Source organism: Neomonachus schauinslandi, chromosome 5, assembly GCF_002201575.2.
Source record: "Neomonachus schauinslandi chromosome 5, ASM220157v2, whole genome shotgun sequence".
Lineage (NCBI taxonomy): Eukaryota > Metazoa > Chordata > Mammalia > Carnivora > Phocidae > Neomonachus > Neomonachus schauinslandi.
Genome location: NC_058407.1, coordinates 44019023 through 44046395, shown reverse-complemented (window position 1 = coordinate 44046395; position 27373 = coordinate 44019023).

Sequence of the window (27373 nt, the reverse complement as noted above, 5' to 3'; positions counted from 1 at the left end):
AAATAAACTGCCACCAAATGGCCATAAAAGGAAATGGGTGGGACCATGTGAATAAAATCACAAACCTTTACTGCAAAATGTAAGAAGAACTTGAAAAATTTAAGATATGACTCGCATTTCTACATTTTCTTGCCAAATTCGAGTTGGAAGATAATTTCAATAAAAATATCACCCATATTGACATGGACAAAAAAAATTAGCTGGAAGAATAAAATTCTATAATTTATCTGTAAAGATTCTAGACAATCTCAAACTCCTGGATATTGGCAAAAGAGTAAGGTGGGAGAGCTAGTCCTACAAGATATGATCTACATTTTAACACTATAATAGTTAAAACTAGTCCTTCTATTGGCTTAAGAATAGATAGGTGGTTAGCAAGATCACAATAAAAACACAGAAATAAATACTGGTTAGATAGATGATAGATAGATGATTGATAGATAATATACATATATATACTAAAATGAATGGGGTACTAAAGCTTTTTCCATAAATAACTTTGAAACCAATGTTTAACTATTCTTTTAAAAATCAAGTTATTTTCACGTCACATATAGGGGAGGAAAAGTTTTTCCTTTACCTTTCTAGATTCTTTTGGCTGGCCTATTAATTAAATTTGATGCAAGACAGATTAACAGGAGAAAAGCAAATTTAATGATTTATATTCAGGAGCCCCATTAGAATATGAGACCCACGGGTGATGAGACAAAGGAGGCATATACTGCATTCTGAGCTAAGGAGAAGGAGGTAGTGGTCTAAGACTTCAGAGGGAATAGAAGATAATTTATAGAAAGATGGGAAGAGCAGATGTTAAAGAAATGTTTGTAATGCCATGCAGAGACAAGGTGACACAGGAATTGGATCTGCAGGCCCTGATGAACTTTCCCCTAACTTAACCACTACAGTCCATATTCTTTGCAGAGATCTCTGGTGATGATAGTTCTCTTCCTGGACAAGGCCCTCTATCTAAATTCTTTTAGGCAGTTAAGTGGGAGATAAAAGCTCTTCCTGAGTCTTTTGTGCCCTGATTGACTTTAGTTCACAGTAATCCACATGCCAAAGTGACACATTTTGGGGAGGCTTAGTCTGAACCCCTTCACACACCATGCAACAAAATTAATTTCAGGTAGATTGGGGTAGTCAACCCTTTAAAGGGTAAAAAAAAAAAAAAGCAAATTAAAAAAATAATTAAGATGCTAGTGAGAATTTTATTATGAAGACAGCATGACTACATAAAATTTCTGCAAATTTAAAAGAAAACCATATGAAAAAAACAATATAGTATACAAAACAGACTAAGTGGATAAACTAAACAACAAATTAGGGAGATATTTGTGATACAAATGATAAAGCAGCAATATTATTAAAATATAAGAGGTCATAAAAATGGTATTTTTACAAAAGTAGAACTCCAATAGAAATAATGGGCAATAAGCAAGTAGAGACAAATTACACACACACAAGCAAGAAGTAAATATGGATAGGGCGCCTGGGTGGCTCAGTTGGTTAAGCGACTGCCTTCGGCTCAGGTCATGATCCTGGAGTCCCGGGATCAAGTCCCACATCGGGCTTCCTGCTCAACAGGGAGTCTGCTTCTCCCTCTGACCCTCCCCCCTCTCATGAGCTCTCTCTCTCTCAAATAAATAAATAAAATCTTTATTAAAAAAAAAAGAAGTAAATATGGATAGCAATTATTTGGAGGAAAAAAATCAACCACACTATAATAGTTAAAATCAACTGGATAAAGTCAGAAAACATTTTGAGTCTATTTTTGTGTGTGGTATAAGGAAATGGTCCAGTTTCATTCTTCTGCATGTGGCTGTCCAATTTTCCCAACACCATTTGTTGAAGAGACTATCTTTTTTCCATTGGACATTCTTTCCTGCTTTGTCGAAGATTAGTTGACCATAGAGTTGAGGGTCCATTTCTGGGCTCTCTATTCTGTTCCATTGATCTATGTGTCTGTTTTTGTGTCAGTACCATACTGTCTTGATGATGACAGCTTTGTAATAGAGCTTGAGGTCTGGAATTGTCATGCCACCAGCTTTGCTTTTCTTTTTCAACATTCCTCTGGCTATTCGGGGTCTTTTCTGGTTCCATACAGATTTTAGGATTATTTGTTCCATTTCTTTGAAAAAAAAGTTGATGGTAACTAGGAGCTGGTTCTTTGAAAGAATTAACAAGATTGATAAACCCCTGGCCAGACTTATCAAAAAGAAAAGAGAAATGACCCAAATTAATAAAATCATGAATGAAAGAGGAGAGATCACAACCAACACCAAAGAAATACAAACAATTGTAAGAACATATTATGAGCAACATATATGCCAGCAAATTAGATAATCTGGAAGAAATGGATGCATTCCTAGAGATGTATCAACTACCAAAACTGAACCAGGAAGAAATAGAAAACCTGAACAGACTTATAACCACTAAGGAAATTGAAGCAGTCATCAAAAATCTCCCAAAAAACAAAAGCCCAGGCCAGATGGCTTCCCGGGGGAATTCTACCAAACATTTAAAAAAGAATTAATACCTATTCTTCTGAAACTGCTCCAAAAAATAGAAATGGAAGGAAAACTTCCAAACTCCATTTTATGAGGCCACCATTACCTTGATCCCAAAACCAGACAAAGACCCCATCAAAAAGGAGAATTACAGACCAATATCCTTGATGAACATGGATGCAAAAATTCTCACCAAAATACTAGCCAATAGGATCCAACAGTACATTAAAAGGATTATTCACCACGACCAAGTGGGATTTATCCCTGGGCTGCAAGGTTGGTTCAACATCTGCAAATCAATCAATGTGATACAATACATTAACAAAAGAAAGAACAAAAACCATAGGATCCTCTCAATAGATGCAGAAAAACATTTGACAAAGTACAGCATCCTTTCTTGATCAAAACTCTTCAGAGTATAGGGATAGAGGGTACATACCTCAATATCATAAAAGCCATTTATGAAAAACCCACAGCGAATATCATTCTCAATGGGGAAAAACTGAGAGCTTTCCCCCTAAGGTCAGGAACACGGCAGGGATGTCCACTGTCACCACTGCTATTCAACATAGTATTAGAAGTCCTAGCCACAGCAATCAGACAACAAAAAAAATAAAAGGCATCCAAATCAGCAAAGAAGAAGTCAAACTCTCCCTCTTTGCAGATGATATGATACTTTATGTGGAAAACCCAAAAGACTCCACCCCAAAACTGCTAGAACTCATACAGGAATTCAGTCAAGTGGCAGGATATAAAATCAATGCACAGAAATCAGTGGCATTCCTATACACCAACAACAAGACAGAAGAAAGAGAAGTTAAGGAGTCAATCCCATTTACAGTTGCACCCAAAACCATAAGATACCTAGGAATAAATCTAACCAAAGAGGCAAAGGATCTGTACTCAGAAAACTATAAAATACTCATGAAAGAAATTGAGGAAGACACAAAGAAATGGAAAAACGTTCCATGCTCATGGATTGGAAGAACGAATATTGTGAAGATGTCAATGCTACCTAGAGCAATCTACACATTCAATTCAGTTTGTTTTTTAAAGGAATAGAAAAGCTGAATTGTACAGGTAGAACTGACCAAAGCATGGGAATTCCAAATAAGAAGAGAAAATAAAACCATTTCTAAATTCTTGCACCTCAGTGTTGAGTAGACTTTCCAAACATGAAAGTCAAAAAGAAAGGATATATAGTTTCGAATAAAATATGAGACTTGATTTGATCATGTTTGGAAAAAAGTGGAATTCCTGCTGGAAATCACCATAATCAGTCAGTAACATAACACTAGACATCCTTTACAGGGGTACATTCCTTCTACCTACTACATTTACCCCATTCCCTTCCCTCTGGTGTTTTTTTCTCTGCATGGGGAAATTCATACCTTCTCTTCATAAGCTTTTCAATAATATTCTTTAGGATATGCTCTGGAAGACTTTTAAAATTAGATTCTCCTCTGGAGGTAAACTATAAATCTCTGAATTCATAGATTGAAAAAGAGCTAAAATAGTCTCCAAATCTATAGATATGTTCTTCTTATAGAATTCTCCCATTTCCTTCAATTTATCAATAGTTATTACTAGAATATACAACTTATTTTTCAATATGTACTCCTCCAGCAAGCACTGTATCTTATTTTTTATATTTATTGATGTCACAAAATTAAGAGGACAAAAAAGTGTACTTCCTTTGGATTAGCTCAAGTTCTTAACATAATTAATATATTATTTTCTTAAAGAACTCTAAATTCAGTCTTGGAAAACAGTAATCAACATTTATTGAGAGCTTTCTGTTACAAGGATATTTTGGGTTGAATTGTGAAAGCCCAAATGCCTGTCTTGCAGTGCTAATCCCCAGTGCTTGAGAAAGAGACCTTATCTATAAATAGAGTTGCTGCAGATGTAATTAGTTAAGATAAGGTCATTAGAATGGGTCCTAATCCAACATAACTGTTGTTTTTATAAAAAGAAAATTTGGATACCAGAGATATATACAAAGTGAGATCACCTTATGAAGGTAAAGGCAGAGGTCTGTAAGTCAAGCAACACCAAAGATTGCAAGCAAACCACCAGAATTTAGGAAAGAGGATTGGGACCTATTCTCCCTCATCACCCTGGGAAGGGATTTGCCTTAAGAATGCAACATAGAGGGTGCCTGGGTGGCTCAGTTGGTTAAGCTACTGCCTTCGGCTCAGGTCATGATCCTGGAGTCCTGGGATAGAGTCCCGCATCGGGCTCCCTGCCCAGCAGGGAGTCTGCTTCTCCCTCTGACCCTCCCCCCTTTCATGCTCTCTCTATCTCATTCTCTCTCTCAAATAAATAAATAAAGTCTTTAGAAAAAAAAAAAAAGAATGCAACATAGAAACACTGCCTAGTTTCCAGCTTGCTGTCCCAAAGAATTCAGATTCAAGACTGCAACATCAACTCACCAGTCTCCAGCCTGCTGGCCTGCCTTATGGATTTCATATATGCCAGCCCTGACAATTGTGTGAGCCAGTTCCTTAAAATAAGTATCTCCCCTCTCAATAGATGATAGATAGATAGATAGATAGATAGATAGATAGATAGATAGATAGATAGTTAAACTAGATACAGACATGTCTAGATAGATACCAATATATCTCTATATCTCTATATATCTTTATCTATATTTAGAGAGATCCTATTGGTTCTATTTCTCTTGAGAACCCAGAGTAACACAAAGGAATTACACAATAGCCTAATGAGAAAGTTATAATTGCTCTCATTTTAGTAAATTTAGTAACTTGCCCATGGTCACACAGCTTGTAGGTGACAAGAAAGATCCATACCCAAGTCTCCAACTCCATTGCCCATTATTTTAGGCACAGTGATATTCAGTTACATCTTAATTCAAATTGTTCTCTATTTCTTTATGTGACTTGAGGGAGGATATTTCCCTGTTATTCTTTGAGTATATTGAGAAAAACTGTAATTGCACTTTTTACAACACATACTTACAACTTCTGTATGTAGATGTGAAGATGTAGTGCCTTGAAAGGTATTTCAGTCAAACCACAAAGATCATTAAAGTTAGTCCAACTGTGAACTCCTACCTGTTCCCCACACATTCAAGGAAATGCTCCTTTAGAATGTAATCACAACCTTACTTCAGAAATTCTTTAGACGAGCCACATCAATCTCAAGGTGAGTCCTCACAACCTTAGCCTCTCTGTTTCCTGTACACAATCTGGAAATCTTTCTTTCATATATACATAAAAATACACACATTTGCTTTGAACTGCCTTTCCTAAAAATTAAGAGTTACTTCTGTGATATTGCAATTTATAAGAAATACATTTGTTTGGTCATTCAGATGACCAAAATATATTTCTCATATATATTTGGTTTTCATACACAGTTCCTGGCTCACAGCTCCTAAATCTCTTGGAATTTCCTGATCAATAAGATCAATCAGGGCATCTTTTGTTATAATATTTGGTCTCTTATCCTTAGTTCCTGAAAAGACATTCAGAGCCATAAAGGTGTCTTGTTATTCATAACAAGTCCCTTTCCCCTACAACTTTATGTTAATTTATGTTAATTAAGGTGACTTCTGGAAAGCACCTAAGGATAAGGATGGGGTGGCTGCCAGGGAAAAGGACCCTGGAATAGAGGGTTGGAACTTTGCAAAGTCCCACGTCTGATTTCCAGGGAGGGGAAAGGGGCTAAAGCTTGAATCAATCACATCAATCATGAATGACCAATGATTTAATAGATCATGCTTATGTAATGAAGCTTCCATAAAAACTCCAAAAGAGGGGTGGGGTCTAGTGGAGCCTCCAGGTTGGGGAACCAGAACGCTTCCAAATGCCACTGTGTCAGGCCCCAAGTTCCATGAGGACAGAAGCTCCTTTGTTTGGAACCCTGCCCTCTGGATAGAGAGTCCTAGTAAAAATTTGGCAATGAGAACACGCATTTAGCAGGGGCAAAAAGCTGAATTTGTACCGCTCTTGTGATTCAGCCACCCCTAGCCTTGACCAACTGAAAGCTGGCCCTGCGTCAGGGCATTCTATAAGACCATGGTGGGGACAGCTGCAAAATAACATGAAAGGGTCACCTTGGCCATCCATGGCCAATGTATGTAGAAATGCTTAAGAGCAGGTCTTCTGAGGAAGAAACCATGAAAATTATAAATCATAAGATGACATTACTGACATGAGAGTGAATCACACTGGAGCATTCACAAGTGACAGACTGGTGCTAACAAAGCAATTTGCAAGAGACTTTAAAATAAATGTTTGAAGGGCGCCTGGGTGGCTCAGTTGGTTAAGCGACTGCCTTCGGCTCAGGTCATGATCCTGGAGTCCTGGGATCGAGTCCCACATCAGGCTCCCTGCTCAGCAGGGAGTCTGCTTCTCCCTCTGACCCTCCTCCCTCTCATGCTCTCTGTCTCTCATTCTCTCTCTCTCAAATAAATAAAATCTTAAAAAAATAAAAAAATAAAATAAAATAAGTGTTTGAAATAGTCAAAGATAAAAATGAAGAACTAAATCCATAACACAAGAAGAGGGCAGTTTGAAAATGGCTACTTCGCAAGCAACAACAACAAAATAGATTTTAGAATCTGAATAAATAGTATTTAAAATAAAATAATGTGCAATAAAAATAATTGGATCCTGATGATAATTTTGAGGTTTCTCTCTGGTAATAACTGATACAAAAAGCTCCAGTATTCTGAATATGTAGGGGTGTGTGTGTGTGTGTGTATGTGCACGTGCGCATACACGCACCTGGGCCCATATGCCTATGTATAGATGGAAAATATACTTTTACTGGCATAGTTTAGTAAAATAATGGTAATCACTTTGAAAACCATTAGTTGCCATTTCCCTTCTTAAAAATGAGGAAAAACATAATTCCAGATTCCAGAAACTATATTGGACATAAATTCTGGCTATAAAATTTACTTTTGAGCATCAAAACAGAATCTAAAGAGAATCACAAATTTTGATTTCCAGCTTTTTATTTCTTAGATTATGCTTTCCATAAAGAGATACTTTTTAAGGATGCTTTCTGAACTATCATTCACTATTTGGAAGTAGCAATCATGTTGTTTTTATAAATGAAATATATGTTTTTCAACCTTAGGCCTATTAGATAAATATCAAGGCCAGGCCTGGCCACATTCTTCCCTCCTTACGGATCTTTGTACCTGGTATTAATTCTGATAATCACCTTGTGGTGATTTAAAGGAAACTGCTCAGCCTACCAAATATACATCTTACTTTTTATGTCTATTCTACTATCTAGAATAAAGATTTAAGTTAGATTTTTTCATATTTAATATATGTGATTTTTATTTAAAATTTTTATTGAACATTTAAATATGTTATGTGGAAATAAAGGGGGGAAATCACACTACCTTTGCTTGATAACTTTTAGTGAAAAATATTCTTTTAGCATCTAAAAAGAGCATTTGATTACAAAAATGCAGCAACTATTAAATGATTTTTTTCCCCTAGATTTATTTTCTGCCTTGTCTGGCTGATCATATTTCCTTCAGTGATTTTAATTAGTCTTTCCCAAGACATGTGGCTATGGAATGCTTTGTATAAAAGAAAAGAAGTAACACCTATAGAATAGGTTAGTAGAAATGACTTAGACTGCATTGCTGATTCTTCATGTCTCTAAGGATCACTTCAAGGGAGAATTGCTAATTAACCATACCGTAGTTCCCTAGTAGAGTGACAGATTGGGTACCCCAGGGCTAAATTAGTGGATGAGAATATAATTGCATGATTTTAAATTCTATATAGGACATCTTCTGATACTTCAATGATCTTTGTTGCTTTGGCTTGAAGTTATTTAGATGTATGATGAAGACTATCTCCAAAGAAATAAAAATTAAAATTGGAATCACTACCATGCCTGAGACTATCATTGCTGTCTATATTTTCTTACTCCTTGCCACTTATAGTCCCTCCTCCACATAATGGCTTTACTTTAATTCTTAAATCTACAAATTTCTACCAAGGAGCCTTGCTAAACAAAAATGAATGGATTAGCTCTCCATGCTTCCTCTTGATTAATTTGTTTATTTAATGAGTGGAGTTTAAAGATAATTTGAAAAATCAGGAACACTTTTAGTTCTATCTCCAGCTTTTAAGCTTCATCTTTTCAAATAAAACTTAAGAATGCTATTTCTTTAAGTACTAGCCATTTTTTTTAACATTTAGGTAGAATATAAACTTAACACCCAACAGCCCAACAGAACTTCTTAGGAGATTGATCTCTCTCTCTCTCTTTTTTTCAATAATTTATTGGATTCTATCCTTAAACAACTGAGGCTAAGTCCATATAAGAATTTTAGAACATGCTGGTGGAACAAGAAAGGCAGCTGGTGATTCCATTATTACTGAGATACAGAGTCACCAACCAGATATCTTCTTTTTAAACTCAATTTGGTTGGGGGTTCTCTATATGGGAAATAAACAAAAAAGTGTATGTACCATATATCATATATAAATACACAGTATGTTTATATACTGTATTCTATTTACATATAACTATATAATATATAAGTAAAAATATTATGTATAATGAGTTTTCTTGGAAACATATATATTAACCTCACAATATAAAATACATTGTACTCTATAGGTGACCATAATGCCACTTATATTTTTACCTACATATTTTATATTATATCAAGTATATTCAATATTTTTAAAGCAATTTCTCCCTCCTTTTAAGATATCCAGCATTTCAAGTTCAGGACTTAACTGAATATTTCTGTCATGCACATTTTTGTGGAAAGGGTCAAAATTATTAATGTGTTTCTCAGTCTTTGTCCTCTCTTTGCCCCCTGGAGTTCTAATCTAGTCTGGTTCTCCAGACTTGCATGATGAGGATTGTGGAAAGGCAAAAGAGTAGAGGGGACAAAGGCGATTCATTCAGAAAATGGTCAGAGTAAAGGATGGACTGCTTTCCATTCCAGCATAGCAGAAGGCATAGCAGTAAGTTGGAGGGAGGGATTGGGAAAAGCTGAGAAAGTGAATTTAACTAAGGTAGGAGGGTGAGAGCCTCTCAGCAATTTTCAAAGTAGAGACAATAGAAAAAGACAGATATTTTTAATAAGAATGTCTCTCGACAATATACTTGGATGTCCTCTAATCTTATTGAGGTATGATTGCAACAACTGGCATTTATTCAGCTCTAAGTTTGGATCACACAGCCCTTGTTTTGATATAGTGACATATATTAATTCAAGTAGATTATATTCAAGTAGTTATATTAACAGCATCACCCCCACCAGCCCCCAACACACACACACACACACACACACACACACACACACACACACCTTCCCCAAGACCAGTAAACAGGCCTTATAAGGTATGACAATACCTTATATTTAGGTTAAGATCCTATATTAAAAACCACAATGGAATAACTCTTTGCAAAAGAAAAACATAATAGTTCTATAAATACTTTTATTAATTGGTAGTGTTTACTAAGTTTTATTAAGTGGTATTGCTTATGTTTTAGCATTTTCTGGCTCTTTTAAAATAATTCCCAAAACAAGATTAAGGCTGTATGCCCCAGAAGGGGATTAATAAGAGAATATAGCAAAATGTTGGATGTAGAGATAGATTTAAAGCAATTCAGGATATACTGGGTGATTCTTAAATCCCCTTACCTTGCAAATTGTACAGTCTGAATATATTGGTTTTCTTCAGGTATGTTGGGGCAAAAAAGAACATGAAAATTTCCTTTATTATTTATTGAGTAATTGGAGGGGAAAGAAGCAGGGAGAATTGTTGGTATGTGTGGCAAGGACCACCAAACCAGGCATTTTAATTTTGCTGAGGAAACCACCAGGAAGCTCATTTCTAATGAAATGAAACTTGCTTTTGGGGTCTAAGTAAACAGTTTCTTCAAATCATTAATGACCAAAATGTCTGTCAGTTTTAATTTATTTCAGACTTCAGATTTAAAATGTTACTGCAAAGGTGACTGCATTTTTATTTAAATGATAATAAGGGCAGATTTTAATTACTGAAAAAATTATTTTATACTATTATTGATGTCCTATGCATTGAAAACTCCATTTTCAAATAATAATTGATAGAATAATATTATTTAATATATTTTGAATTATCAATTAAATTTTCTTGAACTTGGAGATATTACTTGTTCACACTTTTTGGCAAAAGAAATCAAACAGTCTGAGTTAGTCGGATGATTGTGTGGGGAGAATTGCCACTGAAGTTCAAGCTGTTCAAACTACCTCTTAACAGCATTCAGAGTAATCATTGCTCACATGGCACTGAGATAGATCCTAGTCCTGTAAACACTGTTCAAAGCTGATGCCTTGCGCTGGAAAGGGGTTCCTGCCACATAAATCGTAGATACCATAAAAATCACTTGACAGAAGAGGTGAAATTGATAGGTGATTACTACTGAGAGAATGATTGACAGCAAGACAATGCAAAACATTTTTGACTGAGGGAAATGTGGCCCATAAGGGACTGCTTTTTCAATCCCTGAGAAATGGTTTCTACTAGAATAAATAGGAAAATACTCTGCTTAGAGACTTCTCCTAAAATGACTAATTATGAGAATAGAGGGGAAAAGTAGAACTCCATATACTGAGGGATAATTTTGACCTGAATTTTGCCTCGTATGTGGTAGTAGTGATTCTCAGACCTGTGCATACATCACAGTAATTAGTGGTGCTTATGAAAAATGGAGATTCCTCATACTCACTGAAGACCTGGAGAATTATAAACTGAGGGGTAGAGTCTTGGTCTCCCAGCATTTTTTAAAAAGTTCCACAGATGATTGTGATAAATAGCCATGTGTGAGAACCACACTAAGGAATACTTTAAATATTAAATATTTAGCTTGCACCCGACAAAAAGCCTATGTTTATCATCTTCATTTCTTCTATAGCATTGATTTTATATTAATATAAATTCATACTGTAATAACATTTTTTATATTATCATGACACACACTTTCTTATCTCTAGGACAGATTGAGCAATATCATTTCCCTTTTCTAGTAGTTTCAAATATCATCTATTATCTAAAGACCAAGATGCAACTTCCTTTGATCAACTTTGGAATATTTGACACTTTTTCTCCATTCTTCCTTTAAATACTTACTTATTGTACCAGATCCTCAGCATTCCATGATGATGCCAAGCACTTTCAAATAATGAGGTTGGAATGGCAAGAATATCCATTCATTATTTTTGTCAATGATCATATCTCAGAACTAAGAGATATTTGAAGTTATCTGCAAATTTAAACTAGGAACACACACACAAGCACACACATGCACATCAAAGAGTTAAAAATGAATATTTGGGACAGTGTATCAAAGTAGTTAGGATTAATAGAAAGGATAATAAAATTAAGAAGGGATAATAGGCTGAAATGATTTGAAACAAATAGAGGAGATAGAGGTCAGATGAGGAAACAATGCAAGTTCAATGGAAGAACGGAAACAATTGAAAATATGGATAGATAAAAATAGCACAGAGAGATATTAGCAATTTTGTTATAAAAATTTTTTGGAATTGTCCAAAACAGGCCTAAATTGATGAGTTTCTGCTTTGGTGGAAATGAAGATTATTGACTTTAAAATGAAATCGCATCTCTGTGATAAGAATGTGGAATTATTCATATAACATCTTAGGATGATAACAAGAGTTTGGGTAAAGGTTAAAACAGTGAACAAGGGACTAAAATACTCTTGAAAGGGAATATGTGGAAGATTGGAGGATGACTGTGACAAAAATGCAAGAGGAGATATAAAATGATATGATGTGTACTTTAAATAAGGAGCAGTTTTTGAATGTGGTAGAATGACTCTCTGAAATGGAAAGAGACAATGAAGATAATTCCACCATTTTGTCTTGGTCCTAACATGGTATGTGGAAAAGGCAATTCCTTATAATTAATAAGTTTTGACATGTCAACAAATACAAATTAATCATCTATTATATGTTTAAAACTATGCTGCTATGGGGCACCTGGGTGGCTCAGTCGTTAAGTGTCTGCCTTTGGCTCAGGTCATGGTCCCAGGGTCCTGGGATCTAGCCCCGCATCCAGTTCCCTGCTCAGCAGGAAGCCTGCTTCTCCCTCTCCCACTCCCCCTGCTTGTGTTCCCTCTCTTGCTGTGTCTCTCTCTGTCAAATAAATAAATAAAATCTTTAAAAAACAAAACTAAACAAAAAAAAACTATACTGCTATAATGATGTAGAGAACCAATTTTTAAGTCCAGTTCAGTGATACTAGAGATGATTTGATTCCCAAGGCTGGAAATTGGAAACAAAAGCTATAAATTCATAACTCACATATGTTATTATTTAAACAGAATATTACAGGCTTAAGTCAGTCTTGGTGGTAAAGTTAGTATTTAACCTGATAGAAATTGAAACATCTTACAGGAGGACACCAAGAAAGCACAGAGGAAGAGGATGAATTGATTCTCAACTTGACTAATTTACTGTATTAAAGAGAAGCTAAAGAAGAAATTTATTATCTTTACTTGTTTGCACTTACGAAGAGAAAAAAATAACTCTGAGTGTATTTATTGAATTTCTTTTATACCACTTACAACTTGTTTTAATACACATGTAACTATTTGCAAAAACAAAAACAAAAACAAAACAAATTGTGGGTGCTATTGGGCCAGGAAGTGTCAAAAATGTAATTAATGGTACCTTTGAAAGTGATTCACATCAGGTTTGGTTCACTTCTTTCATTAATTACTTCATTCAACATTTAAACAGCCCTGTTATTATTAAAGTTTAGTGGTGAAAACCAATTACAAAAATCACACAAACAAATGTAGAATAGTAATTGTGTCAAGCTAGTCCTGAAGAAGTCATGCTTGAGCTGACATTCTAAAGGATGAGAAGGAACTAAGAAAGAAAGAAGAGATATAATAATGTGTAAGTTCCTATGGTATAAGGAATTACTGGCAAATTCACAAGACTGGAAGAAGACCATCATGACCAGGCCCAGAGGAGTGGGGGAGTTCAGTGTGAAATGAGGATGAACGTGAAATAGGGGGACAAACTACACAGGATCTTTTTGGCCATGTTCAAGATACTCTACTTCATATTTGGAAAAATAAGAAACCACAAATATCAGTTATCAATGGAGTCCATAATTCTGCATAACAAACAAGAACACAAATCCAAGAAGCATATAATGGTAAGACTATTTAGCTCATAGAGCTATGTTTTTTGGGGGATGTGTATGAGAGGGACTTGGATGAGAGGTGGTGAAAAATAAAAGTGAATGAATTTGGAAGATATTTAAGAGATACAATCAACAAGACAATGATGCCTTGATTATAGAGATAGAATCAGGGGAATTTAGTTTTGGTGAAGATGGTGATAAATTTTGTGGATTGATAAATTGAACATATGTGGATGCCATTCATTGGAAAGGAAGCAACAGAAAAGGGCCAGATTTAAAGATCTGGATCATGGTAAAAAGTTCTGCTTCAGAAATATATAATTGAAGGTGCTTTGGCACATCCAAAAAAGAGACATTAATCAGAGAATTGGATTTTAAGATTTGAATCTTAGAAGGAGATCTCTGCTGGAAATAAAAAAATTTTGAGTAGATGAACTTACCTAGGAAGAATATTGAGAGATGCTGATGAGCCTGGTCTTCATGAAAAGCCCAGGTAGAGGAATGTCAGTTTGCAGAGAAGTCAGAAGAAGCAGTTTAAAAGGTAAAAGGAATGCCTAGGAATGGTTGTGTCATTGGAACCAAGTAAAGATTGTGCTTCAAGAAAGAAGCAAGTAAATTAAGTGTTGCTCTCAGGCCAAACAAAATAAATGAAAACTTAAAGGCTTCCATTCAATATACTGATTTGCTAACATAAGGTAGGGTAAGAAAAATGTGATTAGATTTAAAATTGAGATGTTGATCACAGAGCTAGAACAAAAAATCCCAAAATTTGTGTGTAACCACAAAGGACCATGAATAGCCAAAGTAATCTTGAAAAAGAAGAGCAAAGCTGAAAGGCATCACAATTCTGGACTTCAAATTATATTACAAAGCTGCAGTCATTAAGACAGTATGGTACTGGCACAAGAACAGACATATAGATGAATGGACCCACAACTATACAGTTGACTAATCTTCAACAAAGCAGGAAAGAATGTCCAATGGAAAAAAAGACAGTCTCTTCAACAAATGGTGTTGGGAAAACTGGACAGCAACATGCAAAAGAATGAAACTGGACCACTTTCTTACAACATACACAAAAATAAGTTCAAAATGGATGAAAGACCTAAATGTGAGACAAGAAACCATCAAAATCCTAGAGGAGAATGCAGGCAGCAACCTCTTTGAGATCAGTTTTACTAGACACATCACCAGAGGCAAGGGAAACAAAAGCAAAAATGAACTATCAGGACTTCATCAAGATAAAAAGCTTCTCCACAGAGAAGGAAACAATCAACAAAACTAAAAGGCAGCCTTTGGAATAAGAAAAGATATTTGGAAATGACATATCTGATAAAGGGTTAGTATCCAAAATCTATAAGGCACTTATCAAATTCAACACCCCCCCCATAAAAACAAATAATCCAGTTAAGAAATGGGCAGAAGATATGAACAGATACTTCTCCAAAGAAGACATCCAGATGGCTAACAAACACATAAAAAGATGCTCAACATCACTCATCATCAGGGACATGCACATCAAAACCATGATGAGATACCACTTCACACCAGTCAGAATAGCCAAAATTAACAACACAAGAAACAATAGATCCAGCGTTAAGGATGTGGTGAATGGGGAACCCTTTTATATTGTTGGTGGGAATGCAAACTGGTGTAGCCACTCTGGAAAACAGTATGGAGGTTCCTCAAAAAGTTAAAAATAGAACTACCCTATGACCCAGCAATTGTACTACCAAGCATCCTAAAGGATACAAAAATACAGATTCAAAGGGGTACATGTACCCAGATATTTACAGCAGCATTATCAACAACAGCCAAACTATGGAAAGAGCCCTGATGACCATCAACAGATGAATGGATAAGGAAGAGGTGGTATAAATGGAATATTACTCAGCCATCAGAAAAGATGAATACCCAACTTTTACATCAACATGGATGGGACTGGAGGAGATTATGCTAAGTGAAATAAGTCAAGCAGAGAAAGTCAATTATCATATGGTTTCACTTATTTGTGGAACATAAGGAATAACATGGAGGACATTAGGAGAAGGAAGGGAAAAATGGGGGGGGGAATTGGAGGGAGAGATGAACCATGAGAGACTATGGACCTGAGAAACAAACAGGGTTCTAGAGGGGAGGGGGGAGGGGGGATTGGTTAGCCCGGTGATGGGTATTAAGGAGGGCACGTACTGCATGGAGCACTGGGTGTTATACGAAAACAATGGATCGTGGATCACCACATCAAAAACCAACGATGTATTGTATGGTGACTAACATAACATAATAAAATTTAAAAAAAAAAAAGAAGAGGTGGTAGATACATACAATGGAGTATTACTCAGCCATCAAAAAGAATGAAATCTTGCCATTTGCAATGACGTGGATAGAACTGGAAGAAATTATACTAAACAAAATAAGTCAGGCAGAGAAAGACAAGTACCATATGATTTCACTCATATGTGGAACTTAAGAAACAAAACAGATGAATATAGGGAAAGGGAAAAAAAACAGAGACGGAGGCAAACCATAAGAGACTCTTAACTATAGAGAATAAACAGGGTTGCTGGAGGGGAGGTAGGCTAAATGGATTATGGATATTAAGGAGGGCACTTACTGTGATAAGCACTGGATGTTATATGTAAGTGATGAATCACTAAATTCTACTCCTGAAATCAATATTATACTATATGCTAACTAGAATTTAAATAAAAACTTTAAAAAATTTTAAAAATAAAATCGAGATATAGGGTGGTAAGCTTTCAGGTAAAAAGTATTCTAGCAAGGGTTTGTTTGTTTTTGCTTTTACATTTAATTTAATGTAGAAATCACCAATTTAACTGTACAATGACCCCCATCAAAAAAAAAAAAGTCAAACCAATCAAAAAAATAGGACTGTGCATCTCATATCACTGGGATTTTGCCCTTCTCTCCTCCCTAATTCCTTCTTAAGTAAAAGTAAACACTCTATAAACTCTTTTAGAGCTAAAAAATGATTTGTGCACATAAAAAGTACAGAGTAGTGTCTTAAGGGAATGTTGTACTCCTCTAAGAGCAATTACAACAAATAGCAGCATGCCAACAGGAACAATTGAAAGTATTTGCAGATCTGTTTTTGGGCAACAGCATATAAGATGTCAGTTATGTGAGTGAAAAAATACTACCCTAATAAAACACAACAGGCATATGTGAAGTATTAGGCTGAAGTGTTATATGTGTAAAATTATGCATTTTAAGTTCTTAGTATATATTGATGGTGGAGAGTGCTACATTTAATTAAGGGTCAACTTTCTGTTTTTATTTTATTTTTTTTAAAGATTTTATTTATTTATTTGAGAGACAGAGAAAGAGTGCACAAACGGGTAGAAGGGCAGAAGGAAAAGCAGACTCCCCGAGGGGCAGGGAGACCAATGCGGAACTTGATCCCAGGACTTTGGGATCATGACCGGAGCCAAAGGTAGACGCTTAAGCAACTGAGCCACCCAGGTGCCCAGCTTTCTGTTTTTAAATGCCTCTACATTATGTTTGGAAAAAACTGCCCTAAACTAATGTTTAAAATAAGAAACATGTTAAAATTCAAATGAATGTGAAATCTTTTTGTTTTTGACTACAGAAATGCTATCCTGATCCATTTAATGCTAATGGTATAAATGCTGACTATGAATACTAGAAATGTTCAGCACAGTATGTTTTATGTTTTTGCATGATTTTGATTCACAATGAATGTTGGAACAGAGAAATTGGGTGCTAGCCTTTTTCCCAGAAGAAACTATCAAAGTTAACACTACTCAGAAAACATGCTGACACACACAAGTCTTTACGATTCTATTAGAAACCGCTATGTTGAAATGCTCAAAAATTTTGTGTAATAGAACATATGGAGCAATTCAAAAAAATTTAATTTAAAATCCCCCACAAAACTGTATTTTTACATCCATGATAATAGCATTGTATATTATAAAATATAAATTAGATTCTTTAAAATGGTATCCAATATATAAAAGAGCCACATTTGAGTACTTAAAAAACATTTTTCTCCACACTATATCCCAAGAACCTATAACAGTGACTATAATAATGGGTGACCAATAAGTGTTTGCTGAATAAATGCATTTCATAAAAAAATGTCCCAACACATAGAAAGTAAAACAAGAGACTTCAGTGTTTCATCCCATATTAATTCTGACTTGCCAGATGGCAGGTAGACGATACTTCAGTCAGAAACACTGATGGGTAATATGTTTAGAGGCTGAAGAACTCTTTCTACTTAATATGGAGAGACTATAGGCAATGTTTTCAGGTTAATTCTTAATTTTGAATTTTAATCTCTTAAAATGCTTAAACAATGTAAATTTGCTTTAGGAGCTTCTTAAAGAGTTTGAGCCATTTATCATATGATCTGTTGTGATTTTTAAAAATTTTTGTTATTGTGGTTTCATTTTCACTTATAAGGTAGAAGTGAACTTGCTCACATAATTTTAATATAACAGATGGTTATAACTGTTAATTTTAACACTGAGTGCTTCCTTTAAGGTAATCATGTGGTTCCTTAGTTCAGCAATCAATTCAGGAACCTGACTAAACATTTATAACATTGTTCTACTTACGTCATCTTTGGTCATATTCTTCCATTCTTTCAACCTATATGTTATACATTTGCATCATGGTAATAAATGATAGCTTCAGATTCTTTATACTCACAATCTAAGAAGTGTTAAAAAATCTGTCATGTAAAACACTAATTCTGATTATACTAGGAGCACCTAAAGTTATTGGTATGTTAATTGAATGTGGTTTGGGGAAAAGTGTCATCTGCCTTACAGCATTCATTTGCATATTAATAACAAAACTTTGTTCAGTAGAGACATTTTCTGATTAAAGTGCTAACATAAGAGCTTGCTTAGAGATTATATGATCTCAAATTATGAACCGAAATGGTCATAATTTCTAAAGAAAAAGTCTTCTCAGACAAGCTATTTTCAAAAAGGAGCAAAGAAACAGATTGAAACTACTGATACCATATCTATACATACCAAAGACAAAGAAAGCAATGTTCAAAGGCATGGTACTGAGCATTTCTGGTTCTTTTGAAAAAAAAAAAAAATCTCCCTTAATGATATTATAGAGCGTTATGGTAGCCAGGTGAGGTTCCCAAGTGTTCTTGCAAGAAGGGCTCTTGGGAGAGCTTTCCCCCAAGAGGTAGTCATAAAGTTTAGGGATCCTGGAACACACATCCACCATGGCCAGCAATGACTATGAAACTTTGAATTAGTGATATCAAATACTCAGAAATATTTAAACCGCTTCATATTTCTGGAAACCTTCCCAACCCATATGTCTAGAGCCTACCAATCTCCTGTTTATTCTATTTCAGAGAGCTCCATTTCTAATTTCCTTGGTCAACTTTGCTCAATTTAGATTTTTAAATAAATGTGTAAAATTATGTAGATTGTACTGATAACTTTTGCAAAAGTTCTCAGAAAGCTATGGTTTCTAAAAAGATTTCCTTTTTTAAGAATCCTCATTATTTAATCCAGCTGCTTCAGACTCTGCTTTGCAATTATGTAGTTTCCTTTGGTTGAATACACACTCATCTTATCTCATGAAGATCAGAATTTTGTATAACTACATTGTGGTTTTGTAATTTGTATTATGTAACATTCCTTGTGATTTGATATGCATTCATTTTTTACATTCACTCTTTTATTTTTCTTTTGGGAAAAGGGATAAAGTTTGGATTCAATTTGCAATACTTTATACTTGTAAATATGTGGGCATCAGCATAAACTATTAACTAGTACCCTGTGGGTTTTTATTAGGTGTCATTATATTTGTGGATTAGATTTTTCTTTTCAAGTTAATTTCCCTTCAAAACAGGCATAAGAAACAAAAAGGTAAGTTTCCACTTTCTCCAGTTTATAATTAGGTTTTAAAAAAGAAGATGATACTAATGACCAATTACTTACGGTGATATATTTGCATTTAAACTTCCATTCTCCCTTATTGTCACTGGCATAAGTCTACCAGTTAAGTGAAAAAGAAAAAAAAATTAAAGTGAAACCCTTAACTTGAAATCACTAAAGCATTGAGCCAAGTAGGGAAAGGAATAGGTAATACATGAAGTTTCAAGTCATATTATATTACGTTTAGAAAATTCAACGCAACTTCCTGCCGGACATCTCTACTTGTATGTCTCCGAGATACTTACATGCATAAAATTAAGTTTATTTCTTTTCCTCCCTCCCCAGACCTGCACATCATTTCATTCCTCCCTGTCTTGTTGAATTGCACCATCAGACACCTAGTTACTTAAGTTAGAAAGCTGAGAATTTTCCTCGTTTTTCCCTCTCATCTCAACTGGGCATAAAACTCTTTCTACTTTGCTCCTCAGCATTTCTTGAATTCCTCCCCTAAGACTCCATCCTGACTGCAACTGCTTTATTTCAGACCACAATTATTTCCCTGCCAGACTTCACTAGAAGCCCCATGATGGGTTTGCATGCCTCTGATCTTATTTTTTTCCAATCCAATCTCCTTGCTGTTGTAAGAATGGTGTTTATTATGCATAAATGTGACCAGTGCCATTTTTTTCTGCTAAGGATCCTTCAGTGGCTTCTTTAACTTTCAAGCTGAGGTCTTCAAAAGGCTTACGGCATGTAAGAATCTTTCATATCCTAACAACTCCTACCTTCCAAGCCTGATCTCTAACCCTCCCATCTTTAGTTCACCAATCAGTCCATACTTAACTTTCCTATCCTTATTACATCATTTCCTATTTTCCTTCTGAGCCTATGTACATGATTTTCTTTCAGTCTAAACAAGTCTTCTTTTTCTGCTTAGCTAACACTTATCTCTCCTTCAAACTATTATGAAGATTTTTTGACCCTCTCTTGTTACCTGTCTGGGTTTCCACGCATTTTCTATGAATTGCCATAATATCCCAAATGTGGTTTTTTTTAGCATTAAGTTGAATCATGATTGCCTTCCACTCAACCTAAATATCCTGAACCCAGATTGTGTCTTTCATACTGTTTCCTCTAATTTCTACCATAGTACTTAGCACACAATTCAAAATCCAAATGTATTTGTTGAATGAATGATTGAATGAAATAAACCAGATTAATTTATGACTCATTTAATTTGTCTTGGTTTTGTTGTTAGGAGGTTTTTCTAGCAATGCAAACAAATTCATATGCAGCACAATCAATATATCTGCCTGCCTTATTGACAAAGGATTCCTACTTGAAACCATTCTATAAAAAGAGATCACTTCTACATTATATTCCTGACCACTCACACTGTACCCCAAGTTTAAAACCTCAGAGGTATCTTTGACCCTTTTTCTCTTTAATTGCTCAGACCCAGTATTCAGTAAGTCCTTTTGATTCTATCCCCCAAATATCTTTTGGAGGCTTTACCTACCTCTTCTCTTAATTCCAACAGCCATTGTATTCACTCCTGCTCATCGTTTCTCATGGAAATTGGTCCCCCTAAAGTTTCCCTTTCTTAGTTCTCACCCCTGGGTAAACCAAAAAAATAGACTTGTGCTCTGTAATGCCACTGTTGTCATAACTGTAAAATAGAAATTTACTGATATCATTTCATATTTAAAATAACTCAATAGTTTCTTCATACTTAAAATAATTCAAAAGTTTCCTTTTTCACTCAGAAAAGTCAAGATTTTTTAAATAAGGTATGACAGAGAAAATACCATAATCATACCAAATCAATTTCATTTTTCTCTTGGGGATAGGGCTAAATTCTCAGCTTCCCTTACTGAGAGATGACATTTCAGACGCTGTGGAACTTGTATCAAAGCATGGGCAAACAGTAGGACCTCTGGGGAGATTCTGGAGCTGTTCTGTTAAAGCATCTAGGTTTACTTACAACGACTAATACATTTGTGATAACCACAATATTGTGCTTAAGAACATGAGTTCCTAAATTACAAATGAGTCATGGCTCTCACCTCACTACATATGGGAATTTAGGCAAATCACTTTCTCACTCAAAATTTAGGTTTCCTCTTCTGGAAAATGGTAACTATTTCATTGGGATATTTCAAATTGAACATATAATTAGAATTCAGTAAAAACTGGCTATTATTATCTGTAAAACAGAGATAATGGTTCTTATTATGTACAGGATTGAAGATTAAATAAGATGATTTGTGAAAAAGTATTAAATTCAGTACTTGGTACATTTTATGTGCTTAACTAAGTTAATAGATGTGACTATTATTATTATTATTATTATTATTATTATCACTATTACGAATTGCACTATTGAAATTCCTGACAAGGTATTAGATGATACTGACTCTAATCTTACTCTTAAATCATGGTAGTCTCTCAGCTATCCAACAAAATGCTGCTTATATGAACATTATCTATTTTTATTTTGGATGGACAAGGAATGCAGAGACAACATTGACCATTTAAATCTTCAAGTATCACCCCTCTTGCCCCCCCAGTGTGTGAATAATTAACAAAATGTAAATTGCTTTTTGGCTATGGATCAAGAAGTAGGAGGGGGAGTTAGTCCAAATAATGCACAAACTGACAACTGTTACCTGAATGAAAGAAATTTGCTCTGTATGCCATATATCTCCATTATAGTTGGCAATGACTTTAAAATCTGTTATATTTGGTTTATTTTGCAACTGGTGATTTGATATCATCTCAAAAAGCTATAATCTAAAATATAATATATATGGAGAAAAAGAAAAAAATGGATAATATGCTGTTTAAGTACATATAAGATATTTTAAATCTACTTCAGACTGATATTTCTAGTTTTATAAGTCAAGAGACTTAAACACTGTCACAAGTACATGATTTTCACTTACAGGTACATTATAGCATACTCAAAACTACAATTGAATTATGAATAATAGTTGTGATTTTAGAAGCTGAGAATGAAAATGAAATACTATAATATTTACTTCTCCTTAGAGTATATTTAGTCTAGTTAAAACGTGCTGGTATAGATTTGAGCAGGTAATAATTGACTATATTTTAAGGCTGGAGGCAAAGCCCAAGGTGCTAACTCAAGCAGGTCATTAACACACTGGTAAAAATGCTCACGGGATATATTATGTCTTTCTAGTTGTGCATTTTATACATTATATTCATTGTTGAAGATGCTAAAACTACTTGGGTTAAATAATACAATTTGGCATAACTTGATAATTTATTAATATTACCTTATAAGTTGACCATTTTTCTATTACTCTTTCATATTTAATTTTCCTCTTTCCTATCCACCTTATTTCTTTCAATAAATGATAACTATAGAGTTGCTTCGACACCTTGATTTTTAGATGCTATAAAGTCTATTAGGCAAAATATATAATTTTGGATCTCACAAAAGTTTAGAAATTTATGTCTGCACTTGCTAAATACGTATTGTTGATTGAATTACAACTCAAGTTTTTGGCATTTTGACCAGGAAGCCAATATATTAAATATATTAAGAAATTAGCTATATTTCTTAAACATGAAAGTTTTATCTATAAAATTCAACTTCTTAAATACTTATTGAAAATAAATCTTCCTCTTGGCTACTCTACTTTCCTTTATACACTATTGACTGGGACCAGTTTTCACCCACTCTCATCTTTGCTGGAACGTCTTAGAGATTTTAAACTTCTTTCATCTCCCTCTCCTGGCACTTATGATTGTTTTATCTGTTTATGAAATCAAACCTTTCCTCATTTGAAGTCTCTGCCTTTCACTTATTGTTGAACACCTGTATTCCTTACTACATCTCGGCATCTTCAAGCTTTCCTATCTTCCTCAGGGACTTTAGCACTTGGTTTAATTTTTCTCTAAGAGGTCACAAACATAAATGTTTTTGGGATCCAGGTATCTAACATAAATATTGTGGGTGTTAACTATCATTAAAAGGAGTTGTAGAGGAGTGCCTGGGTGGCTCATTCAGTTAAGCATCTGACTCTTGGTTTTGGCTCAGGTCCTGATCTCAGGGTTGTGAGATAGAACCCCACATCCAGCTCTGTGCTCAGTGGGGAGTCTGCTTGAGATTCTCTCTCCCTCTCCCTCTGCCCTCCAGCTCGTACTCTATCTCTCTCTCTAAAATGAATAAATAAATCTAAAAAATAATAAGAAGAAAAGAAAAGAAAACCCAGGGAGTTGTAGAGCTTGTGGCAAGGATATAGGGCACCTCCCATCTAAGCACATTCAAATTTAAAACTTATAAAACTTAATACTTTTCAAACTAAACAGGGATCCCACTGCTGGGTACCAGTTTATAAATCCTGGCCATGGGACAAAGCATAAACTCTCTAATATGCCTTATACTGCCTTTCAACATCTGGTCCTTGCCCTTAGACTCCAGCCATCTTCCCACCATTTTGTAATAAACACAAGACTCCAGATGCACTGAAATTTTCCCATCCACCTCTCTCCATCTTTTCTATCAGACTTTGACTTTTCACAAACTCATCTCTTTGCCTAGTTTCTCTTTCCCAGCAATCTCTTCCATACCAAAGATTGCTTGGAAAACTTCTCAATCTTCAAGTGATTGTTCAAGTTTTACATCTTTTGAGAAACATTCCCTCAAATCAAGTAAGTGACCTGTAACACAATGGCTGTACAACTATTACAGAATTTATCTAATTATTTCTTTATCTCTCCCATCCCCAAGAAGACTGGCAGTTCTTAAGTATGTGAATATCTAGCTATAACCTTAGAATATTTGGTTCTCCTTACTTTTCACCTAGATATTGACATAAGTCTTTTGTATCAATTACTTACTCCTTTCTGCTGTGAGGTTTTGTTTGCTCCACATGAGACATGAAAGGTGAACCACAGTGCCATCAGAGACTGTTACTTCTGTCTTCTCAATTAGCTTTCATTAGCTTATACACATTATCTCAAGGTTATAAGATAGCTGCTCCACTCCCACTATCACAGCCATATTCTGGGCAGGAAGAACTAGAATGGCAGAAGGTAAAAGGGGATATGCTGGCTGGATTAGTTCTCTTTGGACGATTTTTTTTTCTTCTTAAATAATCAAATAGTTACTCTCAATTACATATACTTGGACAAAGTTATGTTACATGAACACTTTTAGCTACCAGGGAGAGCTAGGGAATAATAAATTTTCAGTTAGGTCCATTTGTACCCTGAATAAAATTGGGCTTTGCTAGTAAGGAAGCGAAGAATGACTGTTGGTTTCCTTACATGTCTTCTGGTTGTCATTGTTTAACACTTCTTTGTGGCTCTCACAGGGACTTTCCACACAATAAATTTGAATAAATGTCTGTAAATCAGTAGAGTGATTTGGAGAGGAAAATCATGGAAAAACAACAAGAAAACACCAGGCCAAATAAAAAGAAAACTGCAGGAGAATTTCACTTCCAGAGTTCATTTAGAGTATATCTGGAAAAAATGGCACACACAGTAAGAACACCAAGTACCTAGTGTGCTTGTACATGTCATGACTGAAGAAAGTCTCTTTCTGGGAGTCCTAGCAGGGTTCAGTTCAGTATTCTTGGTAGTGTTGTTGCTCAGGAGAGTCCTACCTACACTAGTTTGGCCTGTTTCCCATTTTCTCATATGTGTTTTCTTTTCTTGGTGACATCTAGCTAATTTGCTACTGGCCAATAGGTGATAATGGATTAATACCATATCTTGTCTAAGTAACATATTAACATGTTAACAGAGGTATTTGAAAATTAGGCTTTAACACAAGGAAATGAGTAAATCTCAATTCCTGGACAGTTCTGTGGCAGAAATAGCTGTGGATGGGTGTGATTTTTAGCAACCTCAACTCTGAGACAAGATAATATTCACACTAGGTCATCTTGCTTTGTTCCCTGAGATATCTAGGATGGTTGACCTTATCTAGATTCTCTCCTCCCCACTGTAGTGGTATATTTAGGTACACTCTTCAGCAGTGCTAGACTTTTATCTGCTGTGTGCAACCATTTATAAATCACAATTGCATAACCTCCTTTACTTTCTTCTCTTATGCTCTTATGCATAGAGTTCCTAGAAAATATACACAATTCTTTTTTCCCACCTACTACCCATTCCCTGGATCACCAACCATGTGGAATAAAAGTTTCCTGATGATTTGCCCTTTTCTGGGAACTCTTCTCCTTATTCAGGTTGTTCCAGAGAATTCACATCACAAAGAAAGCTGCCTGCTCTGAATATGATGGACTAAGCCCTGACAAGCCCTTACCATGAGTTCTCTGCCTCCACATCTGCAGCTGGATTATTACAACACGCATGTAACCAGTCTCCTAATGTCCAGACTCTCATTTTTAATCTCTCATTCCCAGGCAATTCAAGAATTTCCTGCAACAAGTATCTGATACACATTATTCTCCCCCTTTATATTCTTAAATGATGTCAGTTGTTTAAAATATTTAAGCATAGTATTCAAGGTGTTCAAGTCTAGCCTCTAAAATCTATAGAGGCAATAAATAGACTAGTGGTTGCTTTGGGAGGGAGGTGGATAGAGATTTATAGTAAATGTGCATGAGGGAACTTATTAGGTGATAAAATGTTCTAGAACTGACATATAGTGATGCACAGCTTGGTAAATTTGCTTAGAAAACATACTGAATTATTTTTTTCACTTGAAATGTGTGAATTTTTTGATATGTAAAATATGCCTCAATATAATTATTTATTTTCACATGTGCATTGCACCTTTCTCAATAAGATGATTGCTCAGCAACTGCCATTTTCTGCTACTTTGAATTTGGGCATGTCCTTGAAAAACTACAAGGAAATGGATTTCAATGAATTAGATCAAGGTTTCTTTCAAATCCATGAGTTGGATCAGGGGGATGTGTGGACAAATATAAGGGTAATATTAGTGAAGACCACTTGAAATGAGGGCATAGTCACCTCTCACCCTTCAAATTCCCTTCCATCTATTAATGCACAACCCCTTCAGATTGTTAAGTCTCTTTACCAGGGAAATTTTCCCAAGACAAAAATCTGTTAAAAAAATTTAAGGTAAATATAAAAATAATGGCAGAGAAACTTATGGGACATAGTAACTGCCTCCACCTCCCCTAGCTTTAGGATTAGAGTTTGAAAAATACAGTAGCCCTAAGACAAAATGTAGTTATGACCAACAGGAGAGTGTTTTTCTCATATTCCCTTGACCTCAATGTCCACAGTAAGTTCTCATCAAGAATCCAGGGTCCAGACTAATTATCACTAAATCACCTTCCTCCTTTTAGGGAGGAACTTTTCATTGAGATCCCAAGGTTACATAGCTGTGAGTCCTAGACTTACTATGTAAACACAGGTATTTGGACACCAAATGGTGTGTTCTTTGTAGAAAAAAAAAGATGCTAACAATATCAGTGCACATTGAGCTGTTGAGTTTGAATTCTTCCAATCTGCTCTCCACTCTTGCTGAACAAAAGAGGTAATCCTGGAGGAGAACTTGTCTTACTAATGGATGTGGTCCATGGTCCTGATTTAGAACTTGCCCTTGAACTTCTTGGCCTTCAGAGCTTGCAAGTCATGAAAGGTCAGAGATTTGCAGTACTATTGTGGGAGAAAGCATCCTGTTTCTCAATGATAACTCCTTGGTTCCCAGTAATGATAACCAATGGACATGCAGGGACTGCAAGTTTCCTTCAGTTCCAGTGATGAGACACAGAAACAGCCAGGCACTTTTAGGATGAGTGAG